We start from the raw sequence: 21,633 nt of genomic DNA on the forward strand, positions 1-21,633 counted from the left end.
TTCCTTGCTGTTGCCTATGTTCCCTTGGAGAAAAAAAATAGGAACAGTGAAAATGAAAGAGATAGGAAGAGAAAAAGAAAAATAATAATAATAGTGAAAGGTAAGAGAGGAATCATACAAGACCTAGGAAAATGAGGAATTAACTTGAGTAAGAAGTACAGAGGAAAAGGAATAAAAAAGTAGAATAGAAACAATGAAATGAAAAACAGAATAGAGAAAAAGTTGTAACATGAAGTCAAAGACTGGGATGAGAAGAGAGGAAAAGAATAAAGAAAAGAGAGAAATTAAAAAGTAAAAAGGAAAACAGAAAAAATGGAGAAATAAAAACAAAAAAACTTGAAGACCAAACAAAAAGAACTGGAATGAAAGAACAACATAAAACAGAAGACAGCAAGATGAAGGAGAGAAAAGAAATAGTGGAGGTTAAAAAATTCAGTAAATGAAAAAGAAACAGGGTAACAAAGGAAGGAGAAACACAAACAAACAACACAGCAACTCATTTTTAAAAAGGAGAAAGAAAGCAAAAACTAACAAAAACTAACATAGAAAAACAGCCTTCCCTCTTAGACCTCTAAGGATCTTCTCAGGCTGCTGGTGTTCATCAGTCAATCACCCTGCAGTCTGCCCTCTGCAAGTTTTGAACCACGTTTTAGTGAATAAAATAAGGAAAAATTTAAGAGGAACTTAAAAAAGGGAGATCCAAGAAATGCTAATATAAAAGGAATGTCTATATGATCCCCATCATGACGTTTCAGCTGGATGCCTGGTAACCCAGTGGGTTGCTTCCCTAAGAAGAGCCAGGATTCAAACCAGGGACCTTGTATATACAAGGCGGGAATTCTCCAAGGAAGCTGACCTGCCTCCTTAGGGTAGTTAGCCTCTCAGAAGGCTGTCTGTCCCCTTTCCCTTGGGCAGGGTAGATTCCTTGCAGTTTGCCAGAGTCCTGCTGATGAGGCACCTGTCTGTTCCTGTCTCCTCTCTAATCTAATTCCTCTCTTTACCTGGGTGCCTGGGCATGACAGCCTGCCTTTGGACATTCCCTCCCTTCTCCCAATGGATTTAGCATCCCTTCCAGTATTCAGAGGGGGCTCAGGTGGCCAAACTCACCACCAGGAAATCACTCACCACACTCCCAGACCCCTCTTCCTCCCAGGAAGCTTGGCTGTTTGCCCACCACAAGGGCAAGCATCTCACAGTTTTCCTTCGGCATCTTTGTCTTTCCAGGACCCTCCGAAGCAGCTGGCAGGGAGGAAGATGTCTGCTCTCCTCTCATTTAGATGCAGTTCACCAGGATTTTTACCCTTGCTTAGTATTTCAGGGGTGGGAAAGGGGAGCCCTTCTCAGCAGCTGGGATGTTTAATAACTCACACTTTGTTGTTTCAGCTTCTTTGTCTTTCTGTTGCCCACTTTCCGGAAAGTTGTGAAGTAGTGTGCTGGTCTGCAGTACCCCAAAGCGGTCTTCAAGGCAGCCTTTGGCTCTTTCCCTGTTGTTTTAGTGAGAGCTCTGTCTTACCTGCCTAATCCAATGGCCTGTTCCCACAGTTCCTCCAAATTCATTTCTTCTGACAGCTGCATAATATTCCATTATGTGAATACCCCAGTTTGTTTATCCATTCATCAGTTGATGACATCTGGGTTGTTTCCAACTTTTCGCAATTGTGAATAATGCTGCTCTGAACATTGGTGTGCAAAAAGTGTAAATAAGTGTTCTGATCGCTCCACATCCTTTCCACATGTTTTCCTGTCTTTTTAATAGTGGCCATTCTAATAGGTGTGAAATGATATCTCATTGTAGTTTTGATTTTCATTTCCCTCATAGCTAGTATTGTTGAATATTTTTTCATGGTTTTTTTTTTTCACCATTTTTATTTCCTCTTTGGGCAAATACCTAGTCAAGTCTTTTGTCCATTTTTTAATTGGGTTGTCTTTTTATTGTTAAGTTTTAGCATCTCTATGTATCATGGATATTAAATCCTTATCAGATATGTGATAGCCAAATATTTTCTTCCATTGAGGTGGTTGCCTTTCACCCTTTCCACAAATTCTCATGAGGTGTAAATGTATTTAATTTTGGGGGTGGTCCATTTATCTATTCAGTTGCATGTTCTTCAGGTGCAAGATTCAAGAAAAACCACCTATGACAAAGTCTTTAATATGCTGTCTTACATTTTCTTCTAATAGTTTTATGGTCCTAGCTTTTGTATTTAGACCTTTGATCCATTTTGAGTTGCTTCTTGTACAGGGAGTGAGATAGGAGTCCTCTTTCATTCTTTTCATTATGGATATCCAAGTTTTCCCAGCACCATTTGTTGAAGAGACCGTTTTGTCCCATTAGCATGGCTTTGGTAGGTTTGTCAAAAGCCAGTTGACTGTAGAGGTGAGGGTTTATTTCTGAACTCTCAAACTATTCCACTGATAATAGCATGCTGTTTTGAAGACTGCAGCCTTGTAATATGTTTCAGTGTCAAGCAGTGAAATTCCTCCCATGTGGCTCTTCTTTTTTAGAATGCTTTTGGCTATTTCCTTCCAAAAGAATTTGGTATTTGTCGTTTCTATTTCTATAAAAGTAGGGTGTTGGAATTTTTATCAGTATTGCATTGAATCTATAAATCGGGTTGGGTCGGATTGACGTCATCGTGATATTTAGCTTTCCAACCCAGGAACATGCAATGTTTTTCCATTTGTTTGGGTCTTCACTGATTTCTTTTAGCATTGCCACATAGTTTTCTGCATATATAACTTATTGGGCATACCTTTTATGTGATGGTTTGCTTCTCTATTGCTGCACTCAGAAACTTCTCTTAATCTTGGATATTTGACACTCTGAGGAGTATGTGTCTTGGTGTAAGTCTATTCATATTTATTCTTATTGGGGTACACTGTGCTTTCTGACATGTAAGTTCGTTTCTTTCATGAGAGTTGGGAAATTTTCAGCCCCTCCTCAAATACTCTTTCTGCTCCTTTCCCCTTATCTTCTCCTTCTGGAACAGCCATGGCATGTATATTGTTGCATTTCATGTTATCATTCAGTTCCCTGGGCTCTTGCTCCAATTCTTCCATTCTTTTCTCTCTGTGTTCTTTTGTCTCTCCAATTTCAGCTCTTCTGCCTTCTGAGTCATTTATTCTTTCATTTTTTAAGAAAGATTAAAGCCTTTACTGGCTTTGACCCTGAGTGTGGAGACCACTGCGCAGCTGCTCTCACCTCTGCTTGCACTGGCCCTTTGGGCAGTGTGCTGTGCCTGCTCCCTGCATGAAGGCATGGTGTAGACGACTGTCTTGTCCAGCCTCTCACCCATGTCCTGGGGGAGCTCTGCTAAGACAGTGCTCAGCAGCCAGGCCTGGAGGCATCTGGTCCCTGCCTGCCCATCACATGATGTTCATCTCCCCAGATTAGAAACAGAACCCTGTCTTCACACACCTGCAGCCCTTGAGGTAAGGAGGTGACAGTGATTGATGAAGCCATTCCAGCACTCCCTTCCCACCCTGCCAGCCATGCTCTGGGTGTGGACATAGACGTGCACCAGGACCAATCCCACTGAGAACCTGCTCTTGCCAGGGCTTGCCCACCCAATATCCTCCAGGCCACACACATGCTGGGAGGGGAACTGCTGGGAGGGTGTCCAGATGGTCACAACTGCCACCTGGTCTCCACTGCCCTGTCCTGAATCATCCTGTGTTATCTCGGGGTGTCTCCTGCTAAATGGCCAGAAAGACGTACACTTACAGCAACTTAGTCATCCCTATGGTCAGTGGAGGCCTGGGAAATTCAAGACCCCAGTATTGAGGGCATGGAGCTTGGCCAGACCTCACTCCTCCTCCTAGTTCTGTCACCCTGGAAAGTGCCTGGGCCTCTTGGGTCTTCCCAGTCTCCTCATCTTTATAAGTCAGTCAAAGGGGTGCTTATGCCAAGTCTGGGTACTCTGCTGGCTTTTATAAAGGGTATTTATTTGGGTAGAAGCTTACAGTCACAAGACCATAAAGAGTAAGTTACTTCTCTCACCAAAGTCTGCTGCTCTGTTTTGGAGCAGGATGGCTGCCAGTGTCTGTGAGGGCTCAGCCTCCCTCTTCCTCTTCAGGCTCTGTGGTCCCAGTTGCTGATCTCAGCTAGAGGCTGGCATAGGGCTTGCCTCTCTTTCTGGGGCTCATTTCTGTCTGGGCTTAGCTGCTCTGTTCTCTTCAGCTGCTATCAGGCTCATCACTCTTCCTGGGCTGCAGGATCCCCTGTGTATCTTCTCTATGTCTACTTCCTTGTGAGACTCTGTTTTATCAGCTCAAGGGGGCTGGGACTTGATGCTGAGTCACACTCTAATGATGTGGTTGGATCAATGTCCTAATCTTAATATAAGCCAATCAGATATCTCAGCTGAATCTAATATAATAGAATCAAAGGGTTATACACCCAATGGTACAGGCCAGTTTACAAACATAATGTGTCTTTGTTTTTGGAATTCATAAATAATATCAAGCTGCCACCGCCTCCCCATCTACACCTTGAGGATCTTCTAGAATATACTCCCTAGGGAGTTTAGCAGAGGTATATGCAATAGTCTCTCTAAAATTTGTGGAATGGTGCCCCAGGTACCTAATACATGAGCTTAGCAGTGGAAGAATTACAAGAAAGAATGGGAGGCAGCAGGAAGTTCAACCCAGAACAGGTTTGGTTTCTGTGGATGTGATGTTGGGAATGCAACTTCAGTGGTTGGCTTCATTTTCCAATCTACATCATGATGGTCTTGAAATTCAATGAAAATCAGGTATCTTCATGCTTTGGCTTAAAACACTTCAATGGCTACCCATGATACTTAAAGCAGATTAAGTTCCTCCTCTTTATTTATGTGGTAGGCAGCCAATAAATGGCTTCCCAGGATCTCTGTCTCTGGTATACACATCCTTGTGAGGAATTAGTGGCCCTTCTAATGAATAGAATATGGACAAAGAAATAATATACCACTTCCAAGATTTTTAAACATTTGAGACTTTTGTCCTGCTAGTTCTCTTTTGTTTTGTATGTATGTATCTATATCTATCAATCTTTCTGTCTCTATCTCTTTCTCTTACTCTCCCTCAATGCCTCACTCTGGGAAACAAACTGCAGTGTTATGGGCTGCCCTGTGCAGAGGCCCATATGGAATAAAATAGAGGCGGTGCCTGAAAACAGAAAGGGACCCAGGCCCTCAATTGACAATCCTGCCAATAACATGAGTGACCTTGGAGGTGGATCCTTCCCCAGGGGAGCCTCAGCTGAGAGCAGGGCCTCATCCTTGGGAGGGTTGACAGGCGGTACCAGGTGCCTCCAGATTAGGAGAGCTAGGCCAGGCTTGACCCTGGATTTGGCAGCAAGTAAATTGCTGGGGATTGCCAAGAATGAAATTGGGGGTAGAGGTCATGGTGGGTCACAGACAAGTCATAGACATAGGGAGCTGTGGACTGGAAGTCAGGAGGCAGGACAGGCAGCTGGGAAGGGGCAGTTGTCAGTTAAACTGCTGCAGGCTGGTGGGGCTTTGTGTGCCCTAAAACTCTAAAGAGGAGGCAAGGGCCAGTGTAATCACATGAGCCTCCAATTGCAGGGGAGCAGGGAGAAGAGGCAGCCAGAAAGATGGAGGGAGATGTGGAGAGCAAGAGAAAGAAACAGAATTTGCCAACCTCCTGAATGGCCTTAGAAGTTTCCCTAGAACCTCCAGGAAAAGCAGCCCCAGGCACCCTGGATTTCTACCTGGTAATACCCTGAGCACAGGACCCAGCTGAGCTTGCCCAGACTTCTGACCCACAGAACCTATTGAGTGAAAAATGGGTGTTGTTTAAAGCCATTACATTGGTGATGACTTGGTATGTAGCTAAAAAAACACCAAAAAAACAAACAAAAAAAACGAACAAAAAAGAAACTAAAACCCCATGACGCTTCTTTGTAGAGTTTCACTGAGTGAAACTTAAAATAGGAAATATCTTCATATGTATGAATTTACTCCCAATTTTTTTTACTAGAGAAAAGTTTGGTTTACAGAACAATTATGCATAAATTACAGGATTCCCATATATCACCCTATTATTGACACTTTGTTGAAAATCTTATGATACACGTGCAAACCCCTGGTCTCCTTTTAAGAAACGTTTGCACACAGAACATTTTAAAGTGTAACAGTGTTTACTATTTCCCTACAAATATCTTCTCTGTGACCAATAGATGGCAGTAGGTGTACATTTTTCCCTTCAATGTAGTCAATACTAGAAATTGAGATTTATGCAAAAAGCAGAGTTGGTTTAGGTTTTTGAATAGAATTAAAGCAGCACTACTACCCCACTTCCCTATCTATACCTTTTTTTTGCTTTGTTCAATGAGGACAATAATAGTTAATTTAATAAAAGTAATGCTTTTTTCATTTTGTAAATTTAAAAAAAAATTTTATTTTTTCTTCTTTATTTTCTTTTATATGTTACATTCAGAAAGTATGAGGATCCCATATATTCCCCACCCCACCCACCCCACCCCTCCCACATCAACAACCTCTTCCATCATCCCAGCACAACTGCATCTGGCGAATACATTCTGGAGTATCGCTACACCACATGGACAGTGGTCCACATTGTAGTCCACACTCTCCCCCATTCCACCCAGTGGGCCATGGCAGGACGCACAATGTCCAGTGTCCACCCCTGCAGCACCACCTAGGATGACTCCTGAAGATGCCCCCACACCATATCTCTTCTTCTGTCTCCCTACCATCAGCAGCTACTATGGCCACCCTCTCTACATCACTATTATAATTTCTTCCCTTACTTATCACAATAGTTCCTCTGCAGAACACCAGTACGTCCACTCTAATGTATACTCTATTTGTCCATCCTGTGGACCCTGGGATGGTTATGTCCAATCCCCCTCTACATCAAGAGGGGCCTTAGATTACACATTAATGATGGATGCAGTTCTGATTGCAATGATAGGCACTCTTGGCTCCCTGGTGTGTTGGTTGATCCTCTTCACCTCCCTGACAGCTGGCCAGGGTAAGTCCAAATCCAGAGGGTAGGAGCTGCAAGTCTCCTGAGGCCCAGGTCCTGGCCATCACATGGACAATCTAGAGATTCAGGTCTCCTGAGTATACACCAACACAAATGCCAACCACAGGTCCAGTAAAGTAACAGAAGATACATGTGTAGAAAGTTCATATCTGAGTCCAACTCCATCACACGTAGGAACACAAACTCCAAAGTAGGGCCAACTGACATGGCCCTGAACTCCAGAGCCATCTGCTATGACCATAGAATCTGTGGGTCTGTGCAGCCCTCAGGAGAACCAGCACCTGGGTTTCCATCTACCTTGGCTGTCTCTGGTACCCTGCTGAGGCGTACATAAGCATCACCCCACTGATGACCTCCCAACTCTTCTTTAGAGACCCATAGCCATATAAACTCACTTGTCCTTTTCATTTCCCCCTTTTTTCCAAAGTCAAAAAGCAGTTTTTTGGTTTTTTTTAAAATATTTATTTATTATTATTATTTTTTAAATTACATTAAAAAAATATATATGAGGTCCCATTCAACCCCACTGCCCCCGCCCCCCACTCCCCCCACAGCAACACTCTCTCCCATCATCGTGATACATCCATTGCACCTGGTAAGTTCATCCCTGAGCATCACTGCACCCCATAGTCAATGGTCCACATCATAGCCCAGACTCTCTCATGTTCCATCCAGTGGGCCCTGGGGGGATCTACAGTGTCCCGTAATTGTCCGTGAAGCACTATCCAGGACAACTCCATGTCCCGAAAACGCCTCCACATCTCATCTCTTCCTCCCATTCCCCACACCCAGCAGCCCCCATGGCTACCGTTCCCACACCCATTCCACATTTTCTCTGTGGACATTGGATTGGTTGTGTCCATTGCACACCTATGTCAAGTGAGGGCTTAGATTCCACATGGGTACTGGATGCACTCTTCCCGCTTCTAGTTGTAGACACTCTAGGCTCCATGTTGTGGTGGTTGACCTTCTTCAGCTCCATGTTAGCTGAGTGGAGTAAGTCCAATAAGTCAAAGTGTAGGAGCTGAAGTCTGTTGAGGCTCTGGGCCTGGGTGTCATATTATCAGTCCAGAGATTCAAATCCCCTACATATATCTTAAACTCAGCACCAACTACAATTCCAATAAAGTAGCATGCAAGTCTTGTGAAAAGAGATCCCCTCTGAGTCCATTTCCATCACGCAGAAACACCAGCTCCAAAGAAGGGCCATCTGTCATGGCAGTGAACCCCTTCTGCCATGACCATAGAACCCGTGGGTCTCTTTATCCCTCAAAAGAACCAATACCTGGGGTTGTATCTACCTTATCTGTCTCGTAGACTCTGTTCAGTTGTACATAGGGGTATTCCTTCTGACAACCTCCAGACTCTTTTTTAGAGACTCACAGCCTTATAATTTCATTTCTCCTTTCCATTTTCCCCTTACATTAGGTCAAACCGCTTCCCGAAGTCATGTTATTATATGTAGACAGGTATATTCTGCTGTTCCGCATTGAATCTTTAATTCAAGGTCATTTTCTAGTTGCTTCTTCAGCTGGTATGTGGTAGTGATCCCTCAGTGCCAGGGAGGCTCATCCCCGGGTGTCGTGTCCCACGCTGGGGGGAATGCATCACATCTACACGCTGCGTTTGGCTGTGAGAGTGGCCACATTTGAGTAACATGAAGGCTGTCAGGAGGAAACCTCCAGGCACAATGCTACTCTAGGCCTTGTTCTTGTTGCAGGTGCATAGGCTCAAAAGTGTAGCCATTAGTATCAAGAGCCCACTGTTGGGCCCTCCTTCCTTCCTGGTTCTTGCCGTTGCACCTGGAGGATTGCCGCTGCTCTCCCAGGGCCCACAACAGTGACCCCCCGGCCAGGAGCCCAGTACCCCCCCAGCTGTTGTTTTTAATTGTTTCCACTATGAGTATATATAGACATTACCATATACCCTGGGCATATGCCCTGTATAACTCCCTGTCAACCATATATATCCTGTCAATAACATCCCATATCAGTATTCCTCCGCTGCCATTGTTGAACCACTCTGTGATCCAAAACTTCCCGTAAAGTGAATCCCAACAAAATGTCAGCTTCAGAAGAGTCTTAGATCACCAAAATTCATATATACAATATACAGTATTTCCCCAGATCCACCATAAAACCTTTTCCCTTCCACAACAATAATCTTTTAACTTATTCATATCATATTTCCTGAAACTGATGTACAGATTCCGAAACTATAGTTTTCAAACAAGGTAACATTTGTGCTTACTATGTGGTCCATACTTTAGGTTGTACAGTTTTCTAAATTTTTTAGTTATCCTATGTTTTGTCTTATGGTTTTCATTATTAGTCTGTCGTCCCCTATATGTTTTTGGTGTAATATTAGCTGTTTTATATTCATCCTCGTGTACTCTCACATAACTCCTCTTTTGCCCCCTTATTTACCTTTGTTCTATCCATTGCACGTCCATTTTCCCCTCCCCTTAGGGCCCACAACGCCTGCCAATCTAATGCCCTGGGAGCCGTCCTTTCTCACGAGAGATACAGTTCTCTCTATTCGACGGCATTAGTCTTCCCCAGGATATGGGTCCACCCCACCCAATGGTAGAACCCACCTTGGCAAAATGAGCCTTCAGCTATTCCCTCCGGAGTCCGTCACGCATCAGACCATACCCCCTGAGCGTCCTAACCAGGTGACCCTCCTACTTATACTTTGATACGTTTTACTCAACATTTAGTTCTCAACGAACTTCTGGCACTCTCCCATGTTTGTATGTTGCCCCTCCCTCCCACCTATTTCTTGGACCATATTACCCCTCTTCCCATCCCCAGCCCCCCTCAAACCCAGAAAACCCCACCCGAAGGTAACCCCTTGCCCCCATTTTGTCCCTTCTTTGTGCTCATACTTACCCCCAGCTCATCACAGATTCCACCCCTACAGACATTAACTCACAGCCTTCCTCCACCCCCCAATTTCCAGTAAGCCACTTTTCCAGACTCTAGCTCTCTGAGGCAGTTAACTTATTTCATATCATTGAGGTCATATAGTATTTGTCCTTCAATGCCTGGGTTGCTTCACTTAACATAAGATTCTCAAGGTTCATCCATGTTATCACGTGCGACTGTAGTGTATTGGTTCTTACAGCTGAGTAGTATTCCATTGTATGTATATACCACATTTTATTGATCCACTCATCTGTTGATGGATTTTTGGATTGATTCCAACTTTTGGCGATGGTGAACAATGCTGCTATGAACATTGGTGTACATATATCGGTTTGTGTCCTTGTTTTCAGATCTGATGGGTATATACCCAGCAGTGGTATTGCTGGGTCATATGGCAAATCTATGGATAATTTTTTGAGAAACTGCCAAACTGTCCTCCAGAATGGTTGGATCCTTCTGCATTCCCACCAGCAATGGATGAGTGTTCCCCTTTCTTCACATCCTCTCCAGCATTTGTATTCTACTGTTTTTTTCATGGCTGCCAATCTTATGGGAGTAAGATGGTATCTCATTATAGTTTTGATTTGCATTTCCCTGATAGCTAGGGATTTGGAGCATTTTTTCATGTGCTTTTTAGCCATTTGTATTTCTTCTTTGGAGAAGTGTCTGTTTAAATCTTTTTCCCATTTTTTAAATGGGTTGTTTATCTTTTTGTTTTCGAGATATATGAGTTCTTTATATATGCAAGTTATAAGTCTCTTATCAGATATATGGTTGCCAAATATTTTCTCCCATTGTGTGGGTTCCCTTTTTACTTTCTTGACAAACTCCTTTGAGGTGCAGAAGGCTTTAATTTTGAGGTAGTCCCATTTATCTATTTGTTCTTTTGCTGCTCGTGCTTTTGGTGTGATATTCATGAAGCCATTTCCTATTACAAGGTCCTGTAGATGTTTCCCTACACTGCTTTCTAAGGTCTTTATGGTCTTGGCTCTTATATTTAGGTCTTTGATCCATCTTGAGTTGATCTTTGTATAAGGTGTGAGATGGTAATCCTCTTTCATTCTTCTACATATGGCTATCCAGTTCTCCAGGCACCATTTCTTGAATAGGCCATTCTCTCCCAGTTGAGAGGGTTTGGTGGCTTTATCGAATATTATATGGCTATATACATGAGGTTCTATATCTGAACTTTCAATTCGATTCCATTGGTCTGTGTGTCTCTCCTTATGCCAGTACCATGCTGTTTTCACTACTGTAGCTTTGTAGTATGTTTTGAAGTCAGGAAGTGTGATTCCTCCTATTTCGTTTTTCTTTTTCAATATGTCTTTGGCTATTCGGGGCCTCTTTTTATTCCAAATAAATTTCATAGTTAGTTTTTCTAGTTCCTTAAAGAAGGCTGTGTTGATTTTTATTGGGATTGCATTGAATGTGTAGATCAGTTTTGGTAGGATAGACATCTTAATAATATTCAGTCTTCCTATCCATGAACAGGGAATATTCTTCCATTTATTTAGGTCTTCTTTGATTTCCTTGAACAATCTTGTATAGTTCTCGATGTATAAGTTTTTTACCTCTTTAGTTAAATTTATTCCTAAGTATTTGATTTTTTTATTTACTATTGTGAATGGTATTTGTTTCTTGATTTCCTCCTGATCTTGCTCATTATTGGTATATAGAAATGCTACTGATTTTTGTGAATTGATCTTATAACCTGTGACTTTGCTAAACTCATTTATGAGTTCTAGGAGCTTTGTTGAAGATCTCTCGGTTTTCTATATATAGGATCATGTCATCTGCAAATAATGAAATTTTGACTTCTTCCTTTCCAATTTGAATGCCTTTTATATCTGGTTCTTGTCTCAGTGCTCGAGCCAGTACTTCCAAGACAATGTTAAATAGGAGCGGAGACAATGGGCATCCTTGTCTTGTTCCTGATTTTAGAGGGAAGGATTTCAGGATTTCGCCATTGTAAACAATGTTGGCTGTAGGTTTTTCATATATACTCTTTATCATGTTCAAAAAGTTTCCTTGTATTCCGATCTTTTGGAGTGTTTTTATCAGGAAGGGGTGCTGTATTTTGTCAAATGCCTTTTCTGCATCTATAGATATAATCATGTGGTTTTTTTCTCTCAATCTGTTTATATGGTGTATTACATTGATTGATTTTCTTATGTTGAACCATCCTTGCATACCTGGGATAAATCCCACTTGGTCATGGTGTATAATTCGTTTAATGTGTTGTTGAATACGATTAGCAAGTATTTTGTTAAGTATTTTTGCGTCTAGGTTCATTAGAGAAATTGGTCTGTAATTTTCCTTTCTTGTGGTGTCTTTGTTTGGCTTTGGTACTAGGGTAATGTTGGCATCATAGAAGGAATTAGGCAGTGTTCCTTCTGTTTCGATTTTTTGGAATAGTTTCAACAGGATTGGTGTTAGTTCTTTCCGGAATGTTTTGTAGAATTCACCTGTGAAGCCGTCTGGCCCTGGGCTCTTCTTAGTTGGGAGATTTTTAATGACTGATTCTATCTCTTTGCTTGTGATTGGTTTGTTAAGATCATCAATTTCTTCTTTCGTCAGTATGGGCTGCTTATGTATTTCTAGGAATTTGTCCATTTCCTCTAAATTGTCATTTTTGTTGGAATATAGTTTTTCAAAGTATCCTCTTATGATAGTCTTTATTTCTGTGGGGTCAGTGGTGATATCACCTTTCTCATTTCTTATTTTGTGTATTTCCATCTTTTCTTTTCTCTTCTTTGTTCGTCTCGCTAAAGGTTTGTCAATTTTGTTGATCTTCTCAAAAAACCAGCTCTTGGTCTTGTTTATTTTTTCAAGTGCTTTCTTATTTTCTATTTCATTTCGTTCTGCTCTTATCTTTGTTATTTCCTTCCTTCTTCTTCCTGTTGGGTTACTTTGTTGTTTTTCTAATTCCTTCAAATGTGCAGTTAATTCTTCAATTTCTGCTCTTCTTTTTTGATATATGAATTTATGGCTTTAAATTTCCCTTTCAGTACCGCTTTTGCTGCATCCCATAAATTTTGGTATGTTGTGTTATCATTATCATTTGTTTCAAGGTAGTCATTGATTTCTTTTGAGATTTCCTCTTTGACCCACTGTTTTTCTAAGAGTGTGCTGTTTAATTTCCAAATTGTCGTGTGAAGTCTGGGTCTCTGTCCCTTGCAAATTTCCAGCTTGACTCCACTGTGGTCAGAGATATTGTTTTGTATGATTTCGATCTTTCTGAATTCATCAAGCCTTTCTTTGTGGCCTACCATATGGTCAATCTTGGAGAATGTTCCATGTGCGCTTGAGAAAAATGTATATCCTGCTGTGTTTGGGAGTAATGATCTATATATGTCTATTAGATCCAGCTCTTCTAATATACTGTTCAAATGTTTTGTTTCTTTAGTGATTCTCTTTTGAGATGTTCTGTCCAGAGTTGATAGTGGTGTATTAAAATCCCCCACTATAATTGTAGATGCATCTATTCTTTCACTTAGTTTTTCCAGCGTTTGCCTCACATATTTAGAGGCGCCCTTGTTAGGAGCATAAATATTTATGATTGTTCGATCTTCTTGACAAATTGTCCCTTTCACTAAAATATAGTATCCTTCTTTGTCTCTCACAATTGTTTCGCATTTAAAGTCTATTTTGTCCGATATTAATATAGCTACTCCTGCCTTTTTTTGGTTGTTGTTTGCTTGTATGATTGTTTTCCAGCCATTCACTTTCAACCTCCATGAGTCTCTGGGTCTAAGATGTGTCTCTTGTAGGCAGCATATAGATGGGTCGTATTTCCTTATCCAGTGTCCCAGTCTGAATCTTTTGATAGGTGAGTTTAATCCGTTGACATTCAGTGTTATTACGTTTAGAGAGTTATTTATGGTAGCCATATTTTGGTTGGATTTGTGTTTGTTATATTTTGTTTGTATTATTTTATTTTCCCGTTCTATTTTTGTCTTTCTTGTTGCTTTTACACTCTCCTCCATCTCTGACTGTCCTGTTTTTTCCTTTCTTCCTGCAGAATTCCCTTAAGAATTTCTTGAAGGGGAGGTTTCTTGTTGATATACTCTTTCAGTTTCTGTTTATCTGTGAATATTTTGAACTCTCCATCATTTTTGAATGCTAGTTTAGCTGGATAGAGTATTCTTGGTTGGAGATTTTTTTCCTTTAGTACCTTGACTATATCATACCACTGCCTTCTTGCCTCCATCGTTTCAGATGAGAAATCAGCACTTAATCTTATGGAGTTTCCCTTGTATGTGATGGTTTTCTTTCCTCTTGCTGCTTTTAGAATTTTTTCTTTGTCTTGAGCATTGGATAATTTGACAAGTATATGTCTTGGGGTGGGCCTGTTGGGGTTTATGACCAGTGGAGTGCGCTGTGCTTCTTGGATATGTACATCTGTCTCTTTCAGTAGATTTGGGAAGTTTTCATTCATTATTTCCTGCAACACTCCTTCTGACCCCTTTCCCTTCTCTTCTCCTTCTGGAATGCCTATAATACGTATGTTTGAGCATTTTGCGTTATCATTCAGGTCCCTAAGTCCTATCTGGATCTTTTCTACCTTTTTATTGACCACTTCTACTATCTGTTTGATTTCCAATGCACTGTCTTCCACATCACTAATTCTCTGCTCTGCCTCTTCTAGTCTGCTGATATTTGCTGCAAGTGTATTTTTGATTTCTTGAATTGTGGTGTTCATTTCCATCATATCTGTTATTTTTTTGCGCATGTCTGCAATTTCCCCTCCAAGTGTTGTCTTCACGCTGTTAACCTCTTTCATTACTTCATCAAATTTGTCGGTGATAAATGTTCTGAGATCTTTCATTGCTTGTGCGAAGTCCTGCCCCCCTTCCTGATTTTCAGTTTGTTGATTGGATTCAGCCATGTTTTCCTGATTACTGGTTTGGTTTGTAGATTTTTGTTGCTGTCTTGTCAACATTTTTTCTTGATGGGTTTAATCAGTTCCTTAGCTTCTTTGTCTAGTCTTGGAGATTAATTAGCTGTTGTTTTTGTGTAAGTGTTATATCTTCTCTTTGTCACTTTGTTCTTCTTATTCCAATTTCTTATTGCTAGTTAAGCTCACTTTAAAGGAAAGTATTAGTGCTGGGGAAAGTCAATTGTGTAAGGAAGGAAAAAGTGTGAAGTAGTATTGGTGATATATGTTTACAAAGCAACAATATGAGTTCTGGGAGGATGGAGGTTAGGTCATGTAAATTGTGTAGAGTTATAGTAGTAGGAAAGTACCTATAATGAGGTAGACGACTGAATATGGGAGGAATGTGGTACGTACTAAGAGGCTATTGTTTTCATGAGAGAGGGAAAGAGAAAAGAAAGGTAATAGTTTCAGGGACGAATACCAGATGGAAAACTAAACAAAGGTATTAGAAATTAAGAGTTAGACACTTTGTGGATCAAAGAAAGGGAGATGGAATATAGGAGAGATAGCAGATGGTGGAGGATATCAAGTTGTAGGGGAAAGGGGATAGTGTAGATAGGCTAAATCTATTCACAGAGAAATGAGGCAGTGGAGGGTGAGGAAACCCAGCAAATGTGAGGTATTTCCTGTAGGACCTATTGTATTGTTAAGGTAAAATAGTATAAGAAGAATATTGGGGACAAGAAAGAGAGGATTGAAAGAAAAAAAAAAAAAAGAACAACAACAAGAACAACAAGAACAACAAGAACAACAAAAAAAAAAACCCAAGAACAGAAACCCCGCCGCCAGGCTCGGCTGAGCTCAGCTGGGCTCCAGTCCCCCTCCCGCCGCCCGCCGCAGCTCGGCTGGGCTCGGCTGGGCTCGGTTCCCCCGCCTGCCGCCCACCGCGGCTCGGCTGGGCTCGGCTTTCCCGCCCGCTGCCCGGCGCGGCGCAGCGCGGCTCGGCTCTCCCGCTCGCCGCCCGGCGCGGCGCGGCTGGGCTCGGCCGAGCTCAGCTGTGCTTGGCCCCCCCGCCCGCCGCGGCTCAGCCAGGCTCGGCCGGACTCGGCCTCCCCGCCCACCGCCCGCCGCCGTGGCACAGCACGGCTCGGCTCTCCCGCCCGCCACCCGCCGCAGTGCTAGCTGCCTGGGCTCCGCCTACCCAAGGAGGGAGTCCTCCACACGTAGCTGGGATCTCCGTGTATATTTTACAGATGGATCCTCTCTGTTACCTTCCCTCCAAATCGATGTCCAGACACCTCTGGACCAGGCAAAATCCCGAAACAGCCGGTCCCAAAGAGTCTCCGACGCCTCCCAGCCGATTCCCCCCAGGAGCTAGTAACCGGGAAGTTCACTCAGCCGCCATCTTGCCTCCCCCTCCTGAAAAGTCCCAAATTATATCTTATAGACCAGTCCTTTCCGTTACCTTCCCACCAAATCGATGTCCAGACACTTCCTGCCCTGAAAAAATCCTGAAAAAGCCTGCTCCCGGAGAACCTCCAGCGGTGCCCAGCTGCCTCTTCCCAGGAGAGACGGCAAGGCAAGCTCACTCAGCCACCATCTTGCCGGAAGTCCCCTTATCTGTTTAGTTGTCATGTCTTTCTGTCTTTCAAGCTGCTCATGTTCCACAATATTTCTAGAATTCCATGACCTTGGTACTTTGGAGAATACAATCCAGCTGATTATAGAATACCCCCCAATTTGAGATTTTATTTCTTCCTTCTATTAGATCAGGTTATGCATCTTCGACAGGAAAATCAAAAAAGTGATGCTATATTCTTATCATTGTATCCTGTCAGGGAGCACCTTGGTTCAATTTGCCCCATTAGTGGTGTGTTTGCTTCCATCATTCAATTGCATTGGTGTCTGCCAGGCTCCCCCATTGTAGAATTATTCTTCTCCTTTTTGTAATTAACAAGAATTTTGTGGGTAGTTACTTTGAGAATATAACAGTTCGATATTATTGATGAATTCCAGGAAGAAATAATTGGATTATGTTTGTAAACTGATCTTTTCCTCTGAGCATAATATTGGATTCATAGGTTTCCTTGATTAAGTAATCATGTAAACCTCTTGTGCCAGTAGGCATGGCAAAGACAGAGCTGAGGGCTTTGTTGGAGGTTTGATGTTGGAGGTTGATGCTGAAGCTGGAGCCCCAGGGAGAGAGGCAAAGCCTAGAGAGCCTCATAGTCTACAGGTGACTTTGTGGAGAAAACAGAGGAGCTGAGCCCAGAGGAACCCAGGAGGTCTGAATTCTCACAGACTTTGGCAGCCATCTTGCTCCAAGAAGTGAAAACAGACTTTGGTGAGGGAAGGTAACTTATGCTTTATGACCTGGTATCTGTAACCTCCTACCCCAAATAAATACCTGTTATAGAAACCAACCAGTTTCTGGTATTTTGCATCAGCACCACTTTGGCTGACTAATACAGAGACTATGCAAATATCATATTCTTCATCAAACTTTCAAATTACCCATTAATTTATTTCTTTTGGTATGGATTCCTGAATTCCTATTGTATTCAATGGGTTATCATTATTTATTTTGATTCTCAAAATGTTTCAGATTTGATCAGTGGTATCCACTTCAAACTGTCTTCTATGTCCTCTTGACAGAACTCCATCATTAATTTATGGCAAACCAAGTTTTCAAGGCTCAAGAAGTACTTTCCCTGCCATAGCCTGGATCCAGCTATTTTTCTAAAAGAGCTGTGTGCTTTTAGTGGAGATTGGTATTTAGATACTAAGATCTAGGTGATAGGGAGATCACTGCTATTGCATTGTCTCTATTTATAGTTCTCAGTAGACAGAGCTAAGGAATATATGAATATTTATACTGTATATGTATATGTCTATATGTATATATGTAAGTGGGTAAGTAAAGAATGTAACATCTCTATTTCTATCCCTATATATAGTGAAAACCACAAATTCACCCAAAGACCAACTACTAAATTGGCAGGTCCCAGTAAAAAATGATAGCAGGACCCTTGTTCTAAAAGGAGAAAACAGTGACATTAAAGATTTTAAAATACAAGGCTTTTTTCTTTCTCCCCCAATATCTCTACTTTTCATGGTATGTTTTACTTACTACTTAATACCATTCTAAAGAAAGAAAATTTTAAAATTTAAATTATTACCATGAATCATACTGTTGCTCTTTATATTGTACAATATCACTTATAAAAACAAATACAAGAGCATTTATCTTGTATGTGGAATCATGAAAGTTACACAATTCTTGGTTCAAAGCTCTATTTCACCATACAGGTATTTAGTTCTTACCAGAATAGTGGAAACCCTAAACAAAACTATTTTATTTTATTTTTCCCTACCCTCTTGTTTGCACTTGCTGTGTCTGTTTATTTTGTTCTCATCTTCCTTTTAGGAGTGATGGGAACTGAACCCAGGGCATCCCATGTGGGAGGGATGTGCCTAATCACTTGAGTCACCTCTACTCCCATCTTTGTTATATCTCTCATTATGTTTTCCCTCTTTATGTCTCTTCTTGCATCATCTTGTTGCATCAGCTTACCAAGCCAGCCCATCACATTGGCTCACTGTCTTGGTTGCCTTCTTTAGGAACTGATCCCAGGACCTCCCATGTAGTAGGTGAGAATTCAATTGCTTGAGCCACATCTGCTTCCCTCAACTCTTTTCTTTTAGTTTTAAAAATATGTATATTTTTTATTAGAGAAGTTGTGAGTTTGCAAAACAATCATGCATGAATGTACAGAATTCCTATACATCACACCTCGATCAGCAACTTACATTGTTGTGGAATATTTGTTACAGATTATGAAAGAACATCATCAGATTTTTACCACTATGATCCATAGTGTACATTTGGTATATTTTATATACCACATACCATTAGCACAAGCTATTAGTATTGTACATTTGTTATAATTCATGAGAGAACTGTCACATATTTTTACTGCTAACCACAGTTCAACTTCCACTACATGGTTCACTGTGTAATACAATCCCATGTCTTGAACAGTCTATCTAAAATGTATACTCAGTGACTCTCACTGTCATCACATAGTTGTGCATTCATCACCTCAGTAAATTTTTGAGCATTATAAAGAATATTCCCATACCACCCCTATTATTGAACCTGACATTATATCTGTTTTCACAATGATGCAAGATTACAATATTGCTGCTAACTATAGTCCATAATTTACCTTAACTGTATCTTTCCATGCATCACTATATTCTTACCACTTTATAATTGTGATGAGCCTTTGTTCTAGTTCATAGGAGAACATTCTTGTATTTGTACAATTAACCACAATCCTCATCTACCTCTGGGTTCTCTATAATTTCAGACTCTAGAGTATTCTCTGCATTACTTTCAACTGACATTTATATCCCTAGACTACCCCCTTTAGCCACAATCCCATTTATAAATTGGCTGAGCTATTCTCTCTATAATGTGTTACCATCAACTATCAATTTCCATACTTTTACAGTCAAGCTAATTAAAAATTCTACATACATTAAGCGTCAGTATACCTCATCCCTCATCCTATCTCCTAGTAATGTATACTCTAGTTTTTAACTCCCTGTGTTTATTTTTCATAGTTTATATTAGTAATACCATATAATATGTATCCTGTGACTGATTGCACTCAGTATAATGTCCTCAAGTTTCATCCATATTGTCATGTTTCCCAAGTTCATTTCTTCTTACAGCCTCATAATATTCCATCATATGACCTTCTGTTTATCCATTCTTTGGTTGATGGACACTTGGGTTGTTTCCATCTTTTGGCAATTGTGAATAATGCTACTATGAACATCAGTGAGCAGTTGTCTGTGTGCATCACAGTTTTCAGTTCTGGGTATATTCTTAGTAGAGGAATAGCTGGATCATATGGCAGTTCTGTATTTAGCTTCCTGGGAAACTGCCAAAGTGTCTTCCACAGAGGCTGCACCATTTTATAATCCCACCAACAGTGAAGGCATGCTATTTCTCCACATCCTCTCCAGGACTTATTGTTTTCTCTCTTAGTAATGGCCATTCTATGAGGTGTGAGATTATATCTCATTGTAGTTTTTTTTTTTTTTTTTGAGGAGAGAAATAAATAAATCTTTTATTTATTTTTTTTTTTCACGACCAAGTGTGATTTATTCCTGGTATGCAAGGCTGGTTCAACATTTAAAAATATCAGTGCATTGACTTTAACAAACAGAAGGGAAAACCACAAGATTGTAATTGATGCAGAGAAAGCATTCTATGAAATCCAGCATGCTTTCTTTTTTTTTTTTTTTTTTTTTGCATTTTTTTAAATTAAAATTATTTATTTTTATGAACTGCAGTCTCTTTTTAGTTATGTCATCTTGCTGTGCCAGCTCTCCCTGTGTGCTGCACCACTCCAGGGTGCACTGTGCTTTTTTCACGTGGGGAGGCTCTCCATGCAGGGTGCACTCCTTGTGTGTTGGGCACCTATGGGGGTGCCCCTGTGTGGCCTGTCACTCCTTGTATGTGGTAGCTCTGTGCATGGGTCTGCTCACTACACAGTCAGGAGGGTCTGGGAATCAAAACCTGGACCCTCCCATATGGTAGGCAGACACCCCATCAGCTGAACCACATCTTCTTCCCTCTCATTGTAGTTTTGATTTGCAGTTCCCTAATAACTAGTAATATGGAACATTTTTTCATGTGCTTTTTTGCATTTGTATTTCCTCTTGAGAAATGGCCTTTGAAGTCTTTTCTCCATTTTTAAATTGGATTCTTTTTTTATTTTTTGAGTCATAGGGTCTTTTTATATAGCATGGGAATCAAACCCTTAATGGATATTTGTTTCCAATTATTTTCTCCCATTGAATGGGCTGCCTTTTCACCTTCTTTTCAAAGTCTTTGGAAGCACAAATTGTTTTACTTTTAATATGTGCATATTTGACCAACACTCCCCTTTGCTTAATCAGAAAGGGCTAGAGGGAAAGGAACTATTAGGTGCCCTATCTTTCCCTTTCCTTTTCTCATCATTTTCACTGTAAGAGGTTGACTTACAGGAGGAAAAAGGATCTGATAGGAATCCTGGTTGTATTGTATTTCTTAGAAGGCTATTTTTTTTACCTCCTTCTTTGGAAGTAGCTCTAGTTTGAAAGGAAAGTGTGGCCTTTTGGAGTAGTCAGCCTCTGCTCAACTGATTGAAGTTAACGTGGTTACCCTTGTATTTGTGTTGAGACTTCCTGAACTTCCACCCATCATAGAGTCATTGTAATTTTGTGCTCCTGGAATTTTGTGAATGTGACATGCTAATGGGGTGGCAAAGAATGGCAGACTTGCATAATGTGTGCATCTCCTCAGCTCCACTACACTATTGTACTTCACAGACAAAACACAGTGCATGCATTATGGAATTTGGACACATGAATAGAAAACCCTGACTAATAAATGGTTGCAGTTGTCATCAGATCAAACTATTGTTATCAAATAAGGATGTTGAATTTAAGCCCCCTATATCCACAAAACAATCACCTGAAAAATATACACAGAAAGAATTGAGAAGGGACTAAAAATGGTTCACTTCATGAATCAAATCAGTATGAAAGTAGGCAATAATGAAAGATTTGAGGTATAAAAAAGATTGAAGACTTGCGAAACAAAATGGCATAGCTATATTATATTTCAAAGGAGTTTTTAACAATCATGTAGGATTGACCATTCCCTCCCATGAGGTGTCAGTGCCGTGTCCAACTCCCAGACACCACCACCCTGCTGAGTAAGAGGGACACAGAGCACAGATTGTTGACTTGGAG

This window comes from Dasypus novemcinctus, chromosome 21, assembly GCF_030445035.2.
Source record: "Dasypus novemcinctus isolate mDasNov1 chromosome 21, mDasNov1.1.hap2, whole genome shotgun sequence".
Lineage (NCBI taxonomy): Eukaryota > Metazoa > Chordata > Mammalia > Cingulata > Dasypodidae > Dasypus > Dasypus novemcinctus.